The sequence below is a fragment of the Choloepus didactylus genome, chromosome 19, assembly GCF_015220235.1.
Source record: "Choloepus didactylus isolate mChoDid1 chromosome 19, mChoDid1.pri, whole genome shotgun sequence".
Lineage (NCBI taxonomy): Eukaryota > Metazoa > Chordata > Mammalia > Pilosa > Megalonychidae > Choloepus > Choloepus didactylus.
In genome coordinates this window covers 37,369,396-37,389,692 of record NC_051325.1, presented here as the reverse complement: position 1 = coordinate 37,389,692, position 20,297 = coordinate 37,369,396, and the positions used below count along the sequence as shown (strand labels likewise).

Below are 20,297 nucleotides of genomic sequence, written 5' to 3'. Positions count from 1 at the left end.
ACAGTAGGTTTTTTTTTTCCTCCATCTGCCCCACTTAGATCGTTAAGTCCACTAAAGGACCACTTTATTCACCTCAGGGTCTCAGTACAACAGTTGCCAATAGACCCTGGTTTCCTAATTTGTTGTTTCCCAGATTCCCAGCTTCAATTTTTGATCCCTTGGCCTTAGGGCTCAGGACCCTGTCTCTCTGCCATAGCCAACATCAATAGAATTGTCCTCTAGCTGATTTGACCTATAGGACCAGTCAGTCCCTCTCTTGTTTCACTGATCTCCTGCTGCTCCCAAGGGGCAGAAAAATCCTCTTAAGTTCTAAAAATATTAGAGAAGGAAGCACTAGGACACAGAGCCCAATAGACCCCAGATTCCTTGGCATGCGATTCTTTCCCTCCAGGTGAGCTGGACCTTATTGCTTTGTTGGGGCAGCAACCCTCAAGAAAGTCAGCTATCTGTGGAAACAAAGTAACACAATGTGGCCAAAATTCCTAAGTGGGGAGTAAACAGGAACAACTGTTTTTTATAAGTGCTGCTCTAGCAGCCACCCTCAGATTCCCTCCACAGATTTCTATAGGGGCCATCTTATAATGACAATAGCAAACAATGAACTTTCTCCTGCCATACTAAGCTACAAAGTCCACTTAGGTCAGATATTCATCCCCACACATTAAAGGAAGGTGATATTCCTACTTCTGGGCCTTCTCAGACTCTGATCCAGGTCCCTATCACCTAATTACTATCATTAATAGTCCCTTATATGTGTCTAGTACCTACGAGTTTTATGTAGCACTTATTTGAAAAGTAGTTTATGCAGTAAAAACTATTATTCCTCGTTTATAGATGAGGAAACTAAAGGCCACAAGTGCCCACAAAACCTAGATCTTGCCCAGAGCGCTTTCCATTTCAATATGCTACCTGTAAGATCAGAATTTAAGTCTTATTTCCTTAAATCAAATCTCTGCTTAGATTCTCAGTCATCAGCTGACAAAAGACGTGTTCAGCAAGCCATCCTAAAGCCTCTGAAGCCCATGAGGTGGGCAGCTACCTCCTCTAGCTCTGGGTCAAGGGAATTCGCCTCAGGAGCCTGGAGAGTCTGCCTATCCAAGTATGACCTGACTTGCTCACACCACCACCAACCCCACCTCCCATCCAAAGCTCAAGCCTGCCCTACTGCCTGCCCAGAACTCTGGATCTACCACTAACCTCATCCCTGTTGGTAACACATACGCTGCAGACCACTGATCTCCCCTATTACTTCTAAATTAGGACCCCTCTGAGGCTCCAGATGCTTCTCCAGAGGAGACTGCATGAGGACAGGAAGGCTAAAGGTCATTAAGATGCCAACTAAACTACAGATTCAACACCACTTCCATTCAAAATTCCAACAACCTACTTTATAGACTTTGAAAAGCTAGTTATGGAATTTATTTGGAAGGGAAAGGAGACTCGGACTGCCAAAAAGATTCTAAAAAAGAACAAAGTAGGAGGACTTATACTCCTTGACCTGAAAGCCTACTATAAAGCCACACTGGTCAAAACAACATGGTACTGGCACAAAGATAGCCATATTGATCAACGGAATCAAACTGAGAATTCAGAAACAGATCCCCAGATCTACAGTCAACTGATTTTTTATAAAGGCCCCCAAATCCACTGAACTGGGACAGAACAGTCTCTTCAACAAATGCTACTGGGAGAACTGAATATCCATATTCAAAAGAATGAAAGAGGAACCCTATCTCATACCCTCTACAAAGTTTAACTTGGAGTGGATCAAAGACCTCAATGTAAGACAGTACCATAAAACTCCTAGAAGACATTGTAGGGAAACATCTTCAAGACCTAGTGATATGAAGTAGCTTCTTAGACCATATACCCAAAGCACAAGCAACAAATGAAAAAACAGATAAATGGTAACTCCTCAAAATCAAAAGCTTCTGTGCCTCAAATAACTTTGTCAAAAAGGTGAAAAGGAAGCCAACACAATGGGAAAAAATATTTGGTAACCACATATCTGATAAGAGACTATATCTTGCATATATAAAGAAATCCTACAACTCAACAATAGTACAAACAGCCCAATTATAAAATGGGCAAAAGATAAAAATGGCTAAAAAAACACATGAAAAAATGTTCATCTTCACTAGCTATTAGGGAAATGCAAATCAAAACCACGAGATATCATCTCACACCAATAAGAATGGCTGCCATTAAACAAACAGGGAACTACAAATGCTGGAGATGACATGGGGAAATTAGAACTCTTATTCATTGCTAATAGGAATGTGTAATTGTACGGCCGCTGTGGAAAACAGTTTGGCAGTTTCTCAGAAAACTAGATATAGAGTTACCCTCAATCCAGGAATTCACTTCTCAGTATATACCCAGAAGATATGAAAGCAGTGACACAAACAGACATTTGCACACCAATGTTCATAGCGGCACTGTTCACAATTACCAAGAGACGGAAACAACCCAAATGTCCTTCAACAGTAGATAAACAAAATGTGATATATACATACTGTTCTAGTTTACTAATGCTGCGGAATGCAAAACACCAGAGATGGATTGGATTTTATAAAAAGGGGGTTTATTTGGCTACACAGTTACAGTCTTAAGGACACAAAGTGTCCAAGGTACCACATCAGTAATCAGGTACCTTCAATGGAGGATGGCCAGTGGCATCCAGAAAACCTCTGTTAGCTGGGAAGGCATGTGGCTGGTGTCTACTCCGAAGTTCTGGTTTCAAAATGGCTTTCTCCCAGGAAGTTCCTCTCCAGCAAGCTTGCTCCTCTTCAAAACGTCACTCACAGCTGCACTCAATTCCATCTCTTTAAGTCAGCACGTTTATATGGCTCCACTGATCAAGGCACACCCTGAATGGGTAGGGCCACACCTCCATGGAAATATCCCATCAGTTATCATCTACAGTTGGGTGGGGCGCATTGCCATGCAAACAACCTAATGCAAATGTTCCAACTTAATCCCCACTATTATGTCTGCCCCACAAGATTGCATCAAAGAATATGGCTTTTTCTGGGGGACATAATACATTCAAACTGGCACATTCCACAGCATTAGCAAACTAGAACACATACAATGGAATACTACACGACAGCAAGAAGGAACGATGTCGTGAAACATATGGATGAACCTTAAAGACATAACGCTGAGTGAAATAAGCCAAACCCAAAAGAAGAGGTATTGTATGTTACCACTAATATAAACTCCCTGAACAATGTAAAATCAGTGTCTTATAACGTAGACTATAGGGGAACTAGATAGACAAAAGCTAGTGAAGGGGGAATGATTACCTAACATATACAGACATGTTAATGAAGATGACCTTAAAGGTATGGGAATGGACAGAAGTGATGATAGTTCATTAATGAGACTGTAAGTATCAATGCTGCATTGAAGGCAAACATGATTGAAAGGGGTTGTTTAAAGGTACAGTATGTATCCCACAGATTAGCACTACAAATATAAATAAGTGCTTGTATGATTGACTTCTAAGGTTTGACACTGGTACAAAGAGTTAACAACAGAATGGTATATGGAAAAAACTACCTATTGCATATTATAGACTATATTTAATAGGAATATCTTACCAGTACCACACTAATACAAGGGATAAATAACTGGGGGCTGATAAGCGCTCTGAGGAGTTGTTCCAGTTTGCTAATGCTGTCTTTATACAAAATACCAGAAATGGATTGGCTTTTATAAAGGGGGTTTATTTGGTTACAAAGTTATAGTCCTAAGGCCATAAAAGTGTCCAAACTAAGGCATCAACAATAGGGTACTTTCACTGAATAATGGCTGATGAAATCCAGAAAACCTCTGTCAGGTGGGAAGGCATGTGGCTGGTGTCTGCTCCAGGGTTCTGGTTTCAAAACGACTTTGTCCAGATGCTTCTCTAAGCATCTGCGGGTGTTCTCTTAGTATCTCCCAGGCAAACTCCGGGCTAGCAAAAATGTGCTTTTGTGGCCATCTCCAAAATGTCTCTCTCAGCTGCAGCACTGAAATCCTTCTGTCTGAGCTCTTACAGGGCTCCAGTAAACTGGATATAAACTAGATATAGAGTTACCCTCAATCTGAATTGGCGGGGCTACAACTCCATGGAAACAACCTAATCCAAATATACCACAAGATTGGATTAAAAGAGCAGGGCTTTTCTTGGGAGAAATAATATATTCAAACCAGCACAGTGTTTTGGGTTATGATTAATTGTTTAAAATTGAGAGTGATGAGGATTCTACAACTAAGTGAAGATAATATGAGGCACTGATTATTTATCTTGGACAGAATATATGTTATGTGAAATGACGAACCTCCTACTTTTTAATAAGTCAAGCACTCAATCTTGACGCTTGCTCTCGTGAAACTTATGGCTGTAAAGAGGAGGCTAAGCCTACCTATAACTATGCCTAAGAGTCACCTCCAGAGAACCTCTTTTGCTGCTCAGATGTGGCTTTTAGAGAGAAAAACTCTGCAAATAAATTCATTACCTTCCCTCCTGTATGGGACATGACTCCTGGGGGGGGGGGGTAATCTTCCTGGTGACATGGGACACAACTCCCAGGAATGAGCCTGGCCCTGACGTCAAGGGATTGAGAATGCCTTTTTGACCAAAAGAGGGAAAAAGAAAGGTAACAAAATAAGGGTTCAGTGGCTAAGAGATCTCAAATAGAGTCAAAAGGCTATCCTGGAGGTTACTCTTATGCAAGCTCCAGCTAGATACTCTAAATGCCAAGCCCTAATTAAAGAAGTCCTGAAAATACTAAAGAATACCTGGGTCCCTATCTGAGACTCTAAAAGTTTCACTCACTAAGTTTACTTTTCAGAATCTTAAATCCTCCAGAGTGTTCGTATGCCAGATAAGTCCCAAAACCCAGAAGCAACAGCCTCTCCAAGAACATCAACCAGTTGCATCTCCCTTCCCCATAATGCCAACACCCGTTTTCAATATGAACAAGCTAGGGTGGTCACTCCCCAGGTATCTTTAAGGATTGAAAAAGTGATCAAATGAGGGAGAGGGGTAGCAACAGACAAGATAGGATTTAACAAATGATTATGAATACTGAATCTTTATATAAATACGCTTTTTTTAGTTTCTAAGGTACTAGAATGGCTAGAAGGAAATAACCGACATAGCAGAACTGTAACATATAACATGCTTTGAAATTTGTTCTAGCTACTTGTTAAACTGTACTGTGAAAGTTATCGCAGTTCTACATATACGTTATATTTCACAATAAAAAAATTTAAACAAACAAACAAACAAAAAAGATGAGTTACCAGACATATGACCTATATTCTAGTTATCTTACTAAGGAGAAATGAAAACATGATTCCACAAAGACTTGTATACAAATGTCAATAGCAGCATTATTCATAATAGCCAAAAAATGTAAACAATCCAAATGTCCATCAACTGGTGAAAGGATAAACAAAATTTGGCATATTCATACATGGAATAGTATTCAGCAATAATAGAAATGAACCGCTAATACATGCTGCAACATGGATGAACTTCAAAAGCATTAGGCAACATGAACAAAGCCAGATGAAAAACGACACATAATATATTAGTTAATTTATTAAAATGTTCAGAAAAGAATATCCTATTTTATTCCCCAAACCTGTCTAATTTTCCAGTTTCCTGGAAGCCTACCTCTACTCCTGCTAATCTTGCTCCCAGTTTAACCTAAATCCAGCCTTGCAGTTGGCAGCCCTTTGTCCCTACAGTTGCTTGGGGTCCTTTTGCCTTTGCAGTATGAAGTGCTGAAAATTCCAACCACTCCGTCTTGGATCCCCAGCAAGTGACCATTTTGACAGACTGAGATATTTCCTCACCACAGCCCTTTGATAACAGTGCTTACTAGACAGACTGATTTGCCACAGTCAGCACGTGCATCTAAGTGCTTTCCTGGTACATGGTCTGCTCCCCAAACTGACGACAAATCCTCAGAACCCCAATCTAGTCATGCTCCCAAACTTTTCCTCTGTCTTCCCCATCTCAGAAAATGGTATCTCCATCAGGCAAAATGCCTGGTATCCTTTTTGACTCTTCGTCATAACCCACATTAAATCAATAGCAAACCCGGTATTTTCTACCTTCCAAGTCTATCCAGAATCCACTTCTTGCCACCTCTACCACCACCACAGTCCAAACTACCATAATCTCTCACCTGGATTGTTACAATACCTTCCTCACTGGTCTTTCTGCCTCTACTCCTGGCGCCTTTCAATCTACACAGCAGACAGTGGGACTTTAAAAAAAAAAAAAAAGGATGCCAGATAATGTCACTCTTCTGCTCAAAACTCTCCAACAGCTTTCCTACTTCACTCAGAAAAAAACTCTACACGATCTGGGTCCTTGATTACCTTGTGCTTCATCTCCATAGTCCATTCTGCTTCTTGCTCTTCATCTTTAGCCACACTGGCCTCCTTACTGTTCCTCAAACACAAGCACAGTCCTGTTTCAGGGCCTCCGAACTTGCTTAATCCTACTTGGAGTGCTAATCCCCAAGACATACACATAACTCACCAGTTTAATTCCTACATATTTCTACAGATTTTATTTTCTCAGAGAGACCTTCTTTGATCATCCAAGTCCTACCCTATATGCCCTTACTCTGCTTTATTTTTTTTCATATTTATTCATTTATTTATCTGATTCCCTCTACTAAAATATAAATGATGAGAAAGTCAACTGTTTTATTCACTGCTTTATTTGACACCTAAAACTAAAACTGTGCCTAGAACATGGTAGATAATAAATACCCACTGAACAAAAGAATGAATGCATGTCCTCCAGGATCCCCAAGTCTCCTAAGTTCCGCTATACTTCTCTGTCCCCACCGCATTCACGTTCTTAGCCTTTATTCCAGCAACCAGAGTTCCCCACTTTGTTCAGTCTTCTCACTGACAGACTCAGAGAAGGCCTGAGGAGACAGCACTTGGGTTGACCTATGAAGAAGAGACCTCTTCATTCTGAGGACAAGAAAAAGATGAAATACTCAAAGGCAAGTGTGTTCAGTTATGCAAATCCCCAGAAAGACACAACTCAATTGAAAGAGATGGTTCTTAAAAGAAAAAAATGTACAGAGGAATGAATAAAAGGGGGAACCCACTGGGCCAAGAGGCTTAGAAGGACTAGGTCAGGGGGAAAGGTCCAATGTAGGATAATAAAAATATTTGATTCTCTGGAGCCACTCTCTCCTGAGTTCTAGCCTTGGCTTTTCTACTCACTTACTTCCAGTGTGTCCTTCAAATCTCAGCAATTTATAAAATGAGAATATCACCACCTATTTTGCAAGTTGCTATGAAAATGAATAATTTATTTTATCCCCAGTATAGTGTCTGATATTAGACACTTATCAAATAACCGTTCTCTGGGTAAACCATTTAACATTTTTTGATACCTCTGGACTTCAAGAAGAACCCAGAACTATCTTAAAAATTACCTAGCACTACTCTCACCTTACTGAAGTACATAAGATATTTCTAAGACTGTTGTTCCTAAATTAAATGGCCTTCAGACTTTTGTTTCAGCTTCTCTTTCTAATCATTCTTTCACCTCTCCCTTTACTGTCAGCTTTCAGCTCTTGCCTCAAGCTGCCATCAGTATAGCAGGTCTTCTCCCTTTTTTTTAATTTTCTGCCTTTAATCTTATGGGGGTTCAGAAATCACATTGCCAAGCTTGTTACAACACATAAAAATAAGAATAAACTAGTACTGTCCAAGGGTTTAAGGATGACAGTGCTTTGCACTTCCCTCTTGTTTTTTAGTTGAGCTCTGGAAAAATGAAGACGTCAGCTAAATGAGCTATTACTCTATGGATACACGTATGTTATACACTTATTTACATGGAATTATTCATATTTTAAAATAGCCAATAGTGGCAATTCTTCACAGGGCAGTTGTGATAAGAACAATAAGAACCAAGCTTGGCACCCAGCCTTGAAAAGGTGAGAAGCTGTAGAACTTTAGATTATCAAGCCAAAAGGAGGTGGCAACAATAGCCTGTAGACTCACAGTGAGAGGAAAAGTTGGAGCTGGCCAATTTGGAGTCCAAGAGCACCATGCTGGGGGACAGACCCCTTTAAGCACCCACAAGCAGACAGAGAAAGGAATGCAATGTTCATGATGCACTGTTACAGAGTATGAAGAGAGTGGCCTACATCACTTACCAAGGAATAAAGAAAGTAGAAAAACTGGATGAGTATGGCCTCCAATAAGATAAATGGCTAAAGTACAAGCACCTGTTCCACTACAAGTTGTGGGGAGGCGGAGGTGGTGTGAGGATGGGGGCGAGTGGGAGGTATAGTAGGGAACTTAGGGCACAAATAGGAATAGTCTTCCTCTTCTGAGATCAATGGGAACAAAGTCTCAGTGGAACTAGTGAGGGAGTGCAGACACATGCTGGAGATGGCTCTTGAAAACTGCTTTAATATCAATGCCAGCAGTGGCCTCAGACCCAGAATGTGTGAATGCATTTCAGCCTGTGTTCTGTAACCCACATACTGCTAATCTGGGCTGCTAATGCTGCTTTGCTTTGTCATTTGCACTTTGGAATCCTTTCCCTTGTAGAAAGACTGACCTGTGGGTACAAGAGGGGACCCGAGGAAGATAGAGGGGGAGAGAAGGGCATGAGAGAAGGTTTACAATGCATATTTTCATAGGAAACCCTCCATGAAGGTGGAGTGGCAAACAGCTCAGGGACTGATTTGCCAAGGACTCTCGTAACACTTCCCTCTCACTTTCTTTCATTTCTACTGTGCTGCTTAACAATTCAAAGAACCTTCCAACTTGCATTTCTTATTTGATTCCCTACAACATCCCTGCATAGTCGAAACACACAATAAACATGTAAGGGAGAGGCATTCAATTTTACATATGGAAATGGGGATTGGCCAAGGGCACAGGGTGAAAGATAAGATGAAAACCCAGCTCTCCAGGTCCCCATCTTAGGCTGGCCCAAGTGTTTTGGGGATGCCACGTGTTAAAGGTTTTTCCTTCTCCTTTCCAGTCATATTTAGCCTGCCTACTTGAAGATTCTTCCTATCTTTCAGCCTCTTGGCCCTTTCACTAGAAATACCATTGCTCAGAGAAGACTCTGAACTGCTGCCTGTCCTGTGAGGACCCCTCAAATAATAATCTCCTTCACCATCCTAAATCCCTAAGGAGGTCTGTCTTTTGGACTTTCTAAGAAAAACCAGGATCCCAGTGAGATTAGCAGCCCAAGAAGAGACTGCTGAATCAGGAAGATCAATGATTAGACTGACCTGGGTTCTAATATCAACTTGGTGGATTCCCAGGTGTGAATCTGGGCAAATTATTTCAACTTCCTGAACCTCAATTCCTTCATCTGTAAATGGGGTTTTGCCTAGATCCATAATACAATAAGTTCTTAATGTGTTGATTTCCCTCCTCTTCTCACCATGTACTATTTTCCTTCTAAGATTCACCTGATTTCCCCTGTAGACAGCCTTCCCCTACTCTATCATTCCACACTCACGACTTTTCATGATCATAATTTGCAGGATCATAGAACTACAGGATTTTCTGAAGCTGACCTAGGGCTTGGAAAGTCACGTAGAGACTGAAGTCAGGAAAGTCTCTAAGGGCTGTGAGAACACATTAAGAGAGCTTGTGGGAGGATGGATTTAGCAGCAAGCTCCCAGGATATGCCCCTCCCTGCCCCCAGCAGAAAACAGCTGGCAGAAGCAAGAAGGAATTGAGCCTGCTTTGTCTTATTCATGGCAAATGATCCCAGGGTTTCTCACGGCAGCTCCAGGAATGTTATCTCAACTCTCCTCCCAGTCTAGGATGCCTTTTAGACATGGAGTAGGAGAGTAATCATCTATCAGTTATCTGTACGAAGGGTAAAGGAAATAGGCTAAAATAATCCCTAAACTAGGTTCTCTGTATTTCGGCCCAAGCTTACCCAAAAGTTTGCCCAGGCACCCTAACTCACCAGTACCAAAGCTGAGCTCAGCCAGCTATTTCCTCCTTTTTGTTACAGGGCCAGTGCCAGCTGCCTCTGGGAACAGGACTCACCTACAACAAAGAGAGAAGCCAGTGAAGGGCACTGCTCAAAAAGGTATGAACTTACATCAGTGTGGGCATTCAAAGTTCCTATTCTCACACATCCTGTACTCTAGGGAAAGAAAAACATAAGTTAATAATTAAATATATGATTTCAGGTAGTGCTAAGTGCTTTAAGAAAAAATAAAGCAGGGTGAGGGAAGAAAAAGGTGACAAGTAGAAGTAGAGTCTATTTTAGATAAAATGGTCAGAGAAGGCCTTTCCAAAGGATGACATCAGGACAGAAACTTGAATGAAATAAGAGAGGTAAGACATGCAAAGATCTGAGGGAGGTATTCCAGAGAGGGGAAATAGCAACTGCAAAGGCCCTGAGTCAACAGTAGGCAAGAAGCAGCATGGTCATACAATATGGATGAACCTTGAAGACATCATGTGGACTGATATAAGCCAGACACAAATTCATAGTCAGAAATTAGAATACAGGTTATCAGGGGTAGCAGCTAGGGTGGGAAATGGGGAATTACTACTTCATGGGTACAGAGTTTCTGTCTGGAATGATAGAAAATTTTGGTAATGAAGGTGGTAATGGTGATACAACATGATGAAGGTAAACCACCACTAAATTGTACACTTGAAAGTAGTTAATATGGGAAATTTTATATTGTGTATATATTACAAGAATAAAAGACTTTTTAAAAGCCCACAGAACTGTACAACACAAAGGGTGAACCCTAAATGTACAACACAGTGAATCTTGTGATGGACAATGACTGTGATTAACTGTATAAATATAAAAAACTTCTTTCATAAACTAGAACTAATGCATAACACTATTACAAGGTGTTAACAATAGAGGGGTATATGGGGAAAACCATACCCATTGCAAACTATGGGCTATAGTTAACAGTAATATCTTAATATTCTTTCATCAACAGTAACAAATGTACCTCACCAATTCTATGGGTCAATAATAGGGGGGATAAGGAGTATGGGAGGATTTGGGTTTTCATTTTATTTTTATTTCTTTTCTGGAGTAGTGAAAATGTTCTGAAATTGATCACGGTGATGTATGCACAACTATATGATGACTCTATGAGCCAATGATTGTATACTTTAGATGATTTGTATGGTGTGTGAATATATCTCAATAAAATTGCATTAAAGGTTAAAAAAAAAAAGGGGGTGACCCCTAAGGTAAACCATGGACTATAGATGTGCCAGTTTGAATGTATTATGTCCCCCAAAATGCCATTATCTTTGATGTAATCTTGTGTGGGCAGACATAGTGTTGATTGGATTGTAATTCTTTGAGTGTTTCTGTGGAGATGTGTCCCACCCAACTGTCAGTGATGACTCTGATTGGATAATTTCCATGGAGGTGTTACCCCATCCATTCAGGGTGGGTCTAAATTAAATCACTGGAGTCATATAAATGAGCTGAAGAACAGAAGGAACTCAGTGCAGCTGTGAGTGACATTTTGAAGTGCAGCTGAAAGTGACATTTTGAAGAGGAGCTACAGCCAAGAGGGACACTTTGAAGAATGCACAGGAACTGAGAGAGAAGCTGCAGCTTACAGAGACATTTTGGAGACGACCTCTGAAAGCAGACTTTTGCTCCAGAGAAGCTAAGAGAGGACAAACGCCCCAAGAGCAACTGACAGTGACATTTTGGAGAGAAGCAGAAGCCTACAGAGGAACATCCTGGGAGAAAGCCATTTTGAAAACAAAACTTCAGAGCAGACACCAGCCAAGTGCCTTCCCAGCTGAACAGAGGTTTTCCGGACACCAGAGGCCACCCTCCAGTGAAGGTACCCGACTGCTGATGTGTTACCTTGGACACTTCATGGCCTTAAGACTGTAATTGTGTAACCAAATAAACCCCCTTTTATAAAAGCCAATCCATTCCTAGTGTTTTGCATTCCAGGCAGCATTAGCAAACTAGAACAACAGGTAATAGAATAATTACAATAATATTGTTTCATCAATTGTAACAAAGGTACCACACTCACGCAAAATGTTAATAAAGGGAAAACTCTGTGTGTTGGGGGGGAGTATATGGGAACTTTCTACATGGTTTTTCTGTAAACCTACAACCACTCTAATTAAAAAATAAAAAAGGAATAAGCATAACATACTGAAGAACTAAGAAAGCCAATATAGCTAGGATGAAGTGAGTGATGCGGAGAATGAGGTAATAGAGACATGTGGAGGAATTAGTTTGTGCCCTACTTTACATCTGAGAAAACTGAGGCTCAGAAGTCAGGTGACTTGCCCAAAATCAAAGTAAGCCAGTGACAGAACTAAAACTGGAATTCTGGTCTCCTAGACATCTTTAATAACTTGGGCCAGGTTTCTCCAGGCTTAGATAACCTGGACTCCAGCGGGGACAAACTTTCAAGCACTCTTAAATTAGCTGCAGGTTCCTCTGTTCACCCCACTCCTCTGTTGGGTGAGATGGCTGAAGAACAGAAACCCCTACATACTCCCAGGAATGCGGTAAGGAGAATAGTAGCACATGCCAGGCACTGTAGCAAACCCTTTATTTATATTAACTTCTTTAATCTTTACAACAATCTTGTGAGTTTGGTGTCTTATTATATGCTCCATCTTACCAAGGGAGAAACTGAGGCACAGAGAAGTAAATTTGCCCAAGTTACATAGCTAATAAATAGTGGAGCTGGGATGTGACTCTAGGAAGTCCAACTCTTAACCATACACTATAGCACCTCTCAAAAACAGAAGAAAAAAGGCAGGAAACATTCTCTAGTCCTACCTGAAATGGCTCAGAGCTCCCCCCATCCACTTACACCCTAGCCTGATATCTTCTCCACCTACTTGCAGTCCAGGATCCTTACTGAATATAGATGAAAGGCTCCCAGAGTCCTTCAGCCAGGTGGTTCCAAAGGCTTCTCTAATCTCTAACTACTATGATCCCAAAGCTATGGTGATAACAATAACACATACAATAGCCACTAACATTTACTACACACTTTAAAATAGCTTTAAAATAGTGTGTAGTAAATGTTAGTGGCTATTACACTTACACTATCTTATTTTAGAGAGGGAGTAAGAGTTGCTCCAAGACATGAGTGAAAGTACTTGTAGGGGGCTCCAGGCTTGGAACAAAGTGGAAAACACACGGAACCGAAGGATCTCTGTAGCTTCAGGTCAAGGACAAAAGCAGAGCCACTAGAGGATAAGAGGACTGATGGTAAAGGGGTTGGACTATCAGCACCTCCAATTCAACATGTCCAAACTGAAATCATCATCTATTTCCCAGCCTCCATAGCTCGGTGAATGGTATAATCATTCTCCGAGGCACTCAGATTCCAAATGTTCATGCTCTCCAACGTCTCCTTTCTTCTTTCCCCACTCCCACAATTGTCAAGTCCTTGTGGTTTTTTAATACTTTAAGAGCTCTACATCCAAATTGTTCTTCTTTATTCCCTACTGTGTAAACTTTCTCTTGGTTCAGAATCTCGTATCTCTCGCTTGCGATGCTGGAATATTTCTTAAAATTTATTGACATTACAAGGGTAGACCGTTACAGTAGCCTTTTCCCGGGTCTCTCTTCCACTACTCTCCCGCCAGCCCCCTGCTCCAATCCACTGGGCCCACACTGACAGACTAATGCTCCTAATGCCACTCCCCTGCTTAAAAAACCATCACAACTGATGTGCATTCTATGCTTACAGCACATCCCAACCTGAACTTGCCACATTTCAGCTCTACAGACACATGTGGCTAATGGCTGAAGTATCCAACAGCACAGCCCTAGACCTAACTTCCACTACTAGAAATACAAGGGATAGAAGTACAAATTATATATTCCCCTCCCCCACCTACTCCTCCAAAGTGAAAAAGCAGTACCCTTTTGTCACATTCCTTAAGCCCCTTAGGGGCAAGGACCATCATGTCCTGGCCCTTTATTTTTTTTTAACCCTATAGCCCTAAACTCTAAGCATAAAAATGAGCAAATAGGGATCTTAATTGATAGTTCTAGCCTTGGAATGGTATCTGAGTATTTTCTAATACAGATGTGAAGTTATATCCAAAGATATTATGTAGAGAAAAAGAATTTAACAAAGTATCAGCTAGCACTGAGAACCTTCCAAAGTCAGGCACACAGACATATAATAAATAGCATCCTATGGATGGATAAATTGACGACCTTTTCAAGAAAAAAAATCAGATGGGCACAACCCTCAAACTACAGAAGACATGAAGGGACAAACCAAACTCCCTCCCACTTTAAAAATTTGCAATGACTCTACACAGACAATTTTCACCTTGGAATCCAAAAAGCTTTACAACAAGGCTCAATTTACTTACCTGTTTCTAATTTTCTCTCATTCCTCCCCAGATAAACTTTCCATTCCTGGCATCACCTCCCAAACAAGCTATTCCCAAGCCCTTATCCACAACTGTAAAAGCCAGGAATGTGGCCCTAGCCTCTTTCAACTGCTACTCAATTCTAATCATCCTTCATGCCCCACCTCATCTGTGAAGTCTTATCTAACTCTGGCTCATAATAAACTTCTCCCTCTTCTGACCTCTGAATAGCCCTGACAACACAGGTGTTGATCAACTGCGTTTTCCTGTTTTCAAGCCGGCATTTGTTGTTTCTCTAGTAAGTATACTAACCACAAAGACTGGGACTATTAAGGCCAGGGATCTAACTTCAGCACTGCCACTAGTATAATCTTGTGCAAGTCACTTTTTATCTCTAAAAGCTTCTTCATCTGGCCTCTTTGCTATTTCACGAGCACATGACCTACATGCCCTGCCTCACAGCCTTTGCACTTGCTGCTCCCTCTGCCTAAAATACTTTTCTTCAGATAAATGCTAACAAAACTACATATGCATTTACCATTGGACCGACAAGCCCACTTCTAGAAGAAATTTACCCAGAATTTACAACTCCACAAATACGAAACCACATATTCACAAAGTATTTCACTATACCATTCTATAAATATTCTATAAAATATCAACAATTTAGAATCAACCTAAAGCCCATTCATAGGAGACTAGTTGGATAAGCTTATAGTACTCCTTTACAATGATATTTTGCAAGGGGAATGTGGTGGTTTGGAGCTAAAAACATGTTCCCAGACTTGATCCATTCATGTAGGTATGAACTCTTATAAATAGAACTTTTTGATGAGGTTACTTCAGTTAAGGTGTGGCCCAGCTGAGTAAGGATAAGTCTTAATCCTATAGTGAAGACCTTAGAGGGAAGGTCACAGAAGGAGAAAAAAGCCACAGAGAGAGCAGCCAGGAGCTGAAAGTCAAGGGAACCTGGGAGACACCAAAAGAGTCCATCATGTGCACTGCCATGAGACAGAGGAGCCCAGAACCAAGGATCCATGGAAACCAGCTCCAGAACACTGGTCTCCAGAAAGAAAGCATCACCTTAAAAGTGCTTTCACCTGCACTTCTTCTAGCCTCAAAACCCTGAGCCAATAAATTTCCGTTGTTTAAACTAAACAACAAAAAAAATCACGGCTCCCAACCACTAGGTATGTTATGTTGGGTTCTCATCTGCTTTACCTAGACAATAGGCTTTCTAGCACCCATACTTCTTTCCATCTGTTCTCTCCCCTGGAATGCCCTTCCTTCATTTGGTCATATTCAAACTCTTCTTAATCTTCAAGGCCTAGCTGCTCTCTATGTTCTTGAAATATCTCTGAGGCTACATATGGCTAAAGCTCAGGAATTCAGTTGCCCTGTTCCTCTTCTCCTTTGTAGGAATTCCTACGATTTCCAGAGAATGGAGGTTGTGCTGGTTTGAATCTATTATGTCCCCCACAAAACCCATGTTCTTTAATGCAATTTTCTGGGGGCAGACTTATTAATCTTTTTAATTAGGGTGTGACTTTTTGATTAGGTTGTTTCCGGGGAGATGTGACTCACTCAACTGTGGGTGAGACATTTTGATTAGATCGTGTCTATGGTGGCCCCACCCATTCAGGGTAGGTCTTGATTTAGTTCACTGGAGTACTTAAGAGACTCAAGAGCCAACACTGACACTGACGCTTGGAGATGCAGACAGAAGGATGTTTGAAGCCCAGAGTTTGCCTCAGAGAAGCTAAGAGAGGAGTCCCAGATCCTTAGAGAAATGCCCCAGCAGAACGAAGCAGAGAGCTGAGAGAAGCTAAGAGAGACAGAAGGCCAGAGCCATTTTAGAAAAAGCCATTTTGAAACACAACGCAGGAGCAAAGGACCAGCAGACACCAGTCACGTGCCTTCCCAGCTGAGAAATGAGTTCCGGATACCACTGGCCTTCCTTCAGTGAAAGTATCCTCTTGTTGATGCCTTAGTTTGGACACTTTTATGGCCATAGAACTGTAACTTTGTAAGCGAATAAATCCCCTTTAAAAAGCCAATCTATTTCTGGTATTTTGCATAACAGCAGCATTAGCAAACCAGAACAGAAGCCTAGTCAGTTAAGATTTCTGTTCTCATTCTTCCCACCCATATTTTAGTCTAGAGCTATCTTCTAACCAGAGACCTAGGTTCTAATCTGAGCCTCTGATTCTTCCAGATTCCTCATCTGCAAAATGAGGCCATAACTTCCATCCTGACCAAAGTAAATGGGGATTTTGTGAGCATCAGTGTTATAAGTAAGGAAAGGTGGAGAGAGAACAATGGGAGACTCCTATCCAGTTTTTTATCAGTTTTTTCTGTTAGTTGAAAAACAATGAGTACATACGTAAGTCCTACCCAATCACTAAATAAACATTTCCTGGGCCTGACTGGTGTTACCGTGTACACAGTTTTAGGTTAGGGGCTGTGAGGAATACAGGGATGACTGAGAGTAGTCCTTGTCCTTAGGTACCTTGTGGTCCAGAGTGGGGCTGTATTAACTTCTTGCAAAGGCCTACTAACAATATTAGGCAAGAAGGCAAGGTCTAACAGTTCAAACAGTGCTATGTATTATTAAAGATGGAGAAAGAAATCAGACTGGCCTGGAGTGGCCTTAAAAACTTCACAGGCCTTGAAAAAAGATGAAAGGCAGGGTCGCAGAAAGACACGGACTACTGTACACCAGGCACTGGGCTATGCCTTATGCTGTCAACCCTTGCAATAACCTGTGAGATAGGTGATGGCATTCCCATCTTATAGCCAAACTGAGGGTGGGTAAGGTTAAGTGTGCCATTCAAGGTCAAACAGCTAGAATGTGAACCCAGGTCTGCTTTACTCCAAAGCCTATGTGTTTTCCTATGTTTTGTGGTCTGCTACTACACAGCAATAGGAAAGTAAACCAGATAATCTCTGAAGTTCTTCCTATCACAATCCTCAATGATTTGGGTTTCCTGGGTGTGGTGGTTTGAGGTTGTATGTACCCCAGCAAGACATGTTCTTAAATTTAATCCATTCCTATGGGTGTAGACCCATTGTAAGTAGAACCTTTTGACAAGGCTACTTTAGTTAAGGTGTGACACACCTCTTTGAGAATGGGTCTTAATCCTCTTACTGGAGCCCTTTATAAACAGAATGAATACAGAGAGAGAAAGAAGAAATTCAAAGAAAGAAGAAACTGTGACCAACAAAACCTGGAAGAGAAGGGAAAGAGGAACAGATGCCACCATGTGCCTTGCATGTGACAGAGGAGCCAAGGATTGCTGGAAGCTTATCTTCAGGAAGAAAGCATCAACTTGATGCCTGATTTGGACATTTTCACAGCCTCAAAACTGTAAGCTTGTAAGCTAATAAATTCTCATTGTTAAAGCCATTACATTTCATTGTATCTGCTTTTAGCAGCCTAGGAAACTAAAACGTTAGGAGAGCCGCCCTGACCAAGATGGCAGAGGGAGATGCTTTAGAGCTCTGTTTCCCCACAGAAGCTTTGAACAACCAGCAAGGACTAACAGAAATGTCTTTTGAAAAGCTCCAGCAGGGGGAGGGGCAAGATGACAGAATGGTGAGGTATGGAATTTAGTCACTCCTCTAGAGCAGCCAGTAATAACCCAGAACTGTACGAAACAGTGTTCTCAGGGTCTCCAGTGACCAGTCACACATGGTACACTAGCCTGGAGGGAATGGAACAGCTGAGATCCCAGCGAAATTTCTAAGTTCTGCAGACCAGGGGGTCTGGTGCCCCTCTCCGCCCATTTCCCACAGACTGTCCCACAGCTGGCTCCCTGAAGGGAAACAAAAGAATCTGCTGGGAGCAAGAAGGAGGGCCCAACACAGCCTCAACTGCAGAATTAATTAACAAATTATTTTATTAACTTTTGGAGTTGGGGGTGTCCGGGGTGTTAAGAAAAGGGCTAGGGTCCGGGAAGGGGGGACGCACAGAAGCAGGCACCCATTCTGCGGCCCCAAAAAGACCTGTTTTTTTTCCTACATTTTGTCACTTTTCTTTTATCGCTCTGTGGCTCCTTATCTTTTTACACTTCAATACCCCCTGGCTAAAGGTGGAATTAAAGATGTTGGAGAGTAACTATCCAGGTAAAAAAGACAATACCCTAAAGCAAACATTTTTAAATAATCCATACTGACACTGGGTAAAGGCCACAAAAAGGGATTTTCTTTGCTGTTTCTTTTTCTATTTTTCCTTCTTTCTTTTTAAAATTACTACTCTAAGCAGCTCTTTACAGAAAGCCTCTCTCTGGACCCAGCTGAAACAGATCTGACAGACAAAGCAATTAACCTAGTGGTGGAGACAATTCCCCAAAGGGCATAACTCCCCCAAGAAGCCCTCCTTCAAAGAACCGGGACCCCAGGGCTGGAATTCAGAAACCAGCTCCAGTCAGTCACGCCCCCAACAGGCTCAATCTTCTTGTAGAAGAAAGTACTGCCCTTACAGGAATAACACTAAATATTAATGGATTAAACTCCCCAATAAAAAGACACAGACTGGAGGAATGGATTAAAAAACAGGACCTATCTATATGATGTCTACAAGAAACTCATTTTCGACAAAAGGACAAAAACAGACTGAAAATGAAAGGGTGGAAAAAGATATTTCATGCAAACAGCAACCAGAAAAAAGCGGAAGTAGCTATATTAATATCAGACAAGTTAGACTTCAAAAGCAAAACAATTAAAAGAGAGAAAGAAGGACAATATATATTAATAAAAGGGTCACTTCTTCAAGAAAATATAATAATCATAAATATTTATGCACCAAGACAGAGTGCCCCAAAATTCATGAGGCAAACACTGAGAGCACTGAAAGAAGTAGATACCTCTTCAATAACAGTGGGAGGCTTCAATATACCACTCTCATCAATGATAGAACATCTAGACAGAGGATCAATAAGGAAACAGAGATGTTGAATGAACTAGACTTTTGACAGACATTTATAGAACACTACACCTTACAACAGGGTACATATTTTTCTCAAGTGCTCATGGAGCATTCTCTAGGATAGACCACAAGATGGGCCACAAAGCAAAAAAAAAAAAAATTTTAAAAATACTGATATTATACAAAACACTTTCTTGGACCATAATGGAATGAAGTCGGAAATAAATAACAGGCAGAAGATTGTAAAATTTACAAGTACACGAAGGCTAAACAACACACTCTTAGAAAACCAGTGGGTAAAGGAAGAAATTACAAGAGAAATCAGTAAATACCTTGAGGCAAATGACAATGAAAACACAACATATCAAAACTTATGGGATGCAGCAAAGGCAGTGCTGAGAGGCAAATTTATTGCCCTAAATGCCTATAGTAAGAGAAGAGAGAGCAAAAATGGAGGAATTAACTGTTCACCTGGAAGACCTAGAGAATGAACAGAAAACTAACCCCAAAGCAAACAGAAGGAAAGAAATAACAAAGATTAGAGCAGAAATAAATGAAATTGAGAATAGGAAAACAATAGAGAGACTCAACAAAACCAGAAGTTGGTTCTTTGAGAAAAATCAATAAAATTGATGGACCCCTACCTAGGCTAACAACAAGAACAAAAAGAGAGCAGATGCAAATAAATGCAATCAGAAATGGGAAAGGTGATATAACTATTGACCCTGCAGAGATAATGAGAAGATACTATGAGCAACCTATATGCTAATAAACTAGACAACTTTGATGAAATGGGCAACTTCCTAGAAAAGCATAAAAACCAACATTGACAAGAAGACATAGACAACCTCAACAAACCAATCACAAGTAAAGAGACTGAGTTAGTCATCAAAAAGCTCCAAAAAAAGAACAGCCCAGGAGCAGATGACTTCACATGTGACTTCTACCAAGCATCCAAGAGTTAGTACCAATCCTGCTCAAACTCTTC

At 41.0% G+C, this 20,297-nt stretch overlaps 1 protein-coding gene across 5 annotated transcripts in view; it reads right to left on the bottom strand.

Moving 5' to 3' along the window:
- Nucleotides 1–20,297, bottom strand: part of RALY (RALY heterogeneous nuclear ribonucleoprotein) — a 137,981-nt gene that overhangs the window by 85,981 nt on the left and 31,703 nt on the right. For 4 of the 5 annotated variants that reach the window (XR_005213019.1, XM_037811265.1, XM_037811263.1 and 1 more), the window contains exon 2: nt 9,980–10,062. The exons of the other annotated variant lie outside the window; for it this stretch is intronic. The gene's annotated coding sequence lies outside the window, so the exon portion shown is untranslated. The remainder of the gene's footprint in view (nt 1–9,979; nt 10,063–20,297) is intronic. 5 annotated transcript variants of the gene reach the window in all.